General features: G+C 37.4%; 1 pseudogene; it reads right to left on the bottom strand.

Moving 5' to 3' along the window:
- Window positions 1–246: 246 nt before the first annotated feature.
- LOC117026219 (60S ribosomal protein L32-like) lies at window positions 247–685 on the bottom strand (annotated as a pseudogene).
- Window positions 686–1,317: the final 632 nt, after the last annotated feature.

Here is a 1,317-nt window from a genome sequence, read left to right as displayed (position 1 = left end):
AGCAAGCCCTGCCTTGCATGAATATTTCAACTCTGCTTACGCCATCTTTATTAACTTCCCATTGGTTAAAGGAAGTCAGATAGCCAAATCCAAAATCAAGGAGACAGGAAGTACATTCTATCTAAAAAGAGGCCACGGCAAAGGAGTAAAAAGATTATTCTACTAGAACAAAGGAAGAATTCAGACCTTTTTTTTTTTCCCCAGAATTTTATGTTTTTATTAAAACACAATGTGCACACAAGCTATCTATTCGTTTTCTTCACGGCTCAACCTGGCACTAGGATTAGTGACTCTGATGACCAGCTGAGCTGCTCCTTCCACAATGGCTTTGCGGTTCTTTGAGGAGACGTTATGAGCAATCTCAGCATGTTAAGATTTGTTGCATATTAGCAACACTTCAAGCTCCTTGACATTGTGGACCAGAACTTCCAAAAGCCATGGGCAGCATGTGCTTTGTTTTCTTGTTACTCCCATAACCGATGTTGGGCATCACAATCTGGCCCTTGAACGTTCTGCGCAGGCTATTGTGAATGCCTCTGGGTTTCCGCCATTTACACTTAATTTTGATATATCGGCCTGACTGGTGCTGGATAAACTTCTTGGTCCTTCTTTTGACGATCTTGTGCTTGATGAGTGGTCTGAGGGCAGCCATTATACCGAGTAGGAGATGAGTACCACCTCCGTAGGCAGCTCAGGGGAAGCCAGCCAAATTATTAAACCCACATTACTCAAAGGTATAGTTCTTCCTATTCTGTCACACAACTTTGGCCGTGGAACTTTGGCTTCGGCTACTGCTATGGCTTGTTCTGGCTATTTTAAAATTCTCTGCTTGGGAAAAGGAGTAATTTTACAAAAACTATAATAATTAAAAGTTCATTGCAAATTAATGTGTCACCTTTTGCAAACATGATAAATAAGTACCAAACAAATGTTTCAGTAGATCAAAAATGAATACAGTTCAGCTTGCAGTCTAGCATAAAACAGTGTTTTTACTGAGAATTGTCTACTGTCTAATTAAACACTAAAGGGCTTTCCTTTAAGCGAACGCACAAATAATAGTAAAATAGCTAAGAATTTGTACAGTTGGAATTTGTACAGGAGGATAAAGAAAATGATAATCAATATTCTATTTATAAGTCCACATTTCAGACAAGTGTATATTTCGAATTAAAATTGTTTTTCCAAATAGTAAGACATTTGTGAAAAACTAGATGTCCTGCCATACTCAGCAGATAAAGACTTTAATATTAATATTTTAAATTGATCACCAAGCAAAAGTTATTTATAATGAAATTCCCCAATGAGTGATATTTTTTT

This window comes from Rhinolophus ferrumequinum, chromosome 8 (assembly GCF_004115265.2).
Source record: "Rhinolophus ferrumequinum isolate MPI-CBG mRhiFer1 chromosome 8, mRhiFer1_v1.p, whole genome shotgun sequence".
Lineage (NCBI taxonomy): Eukaryota > Metazoa > Chordata > Mammalia > Chiroptera > Rhinolophidae > Rhinolophus > Rhinolophus ferrumequinum.
Note: the sequence above shows the minus strand (reverse complement) of the source record. Positions and strands in the feature narration are given on the sequence as shown.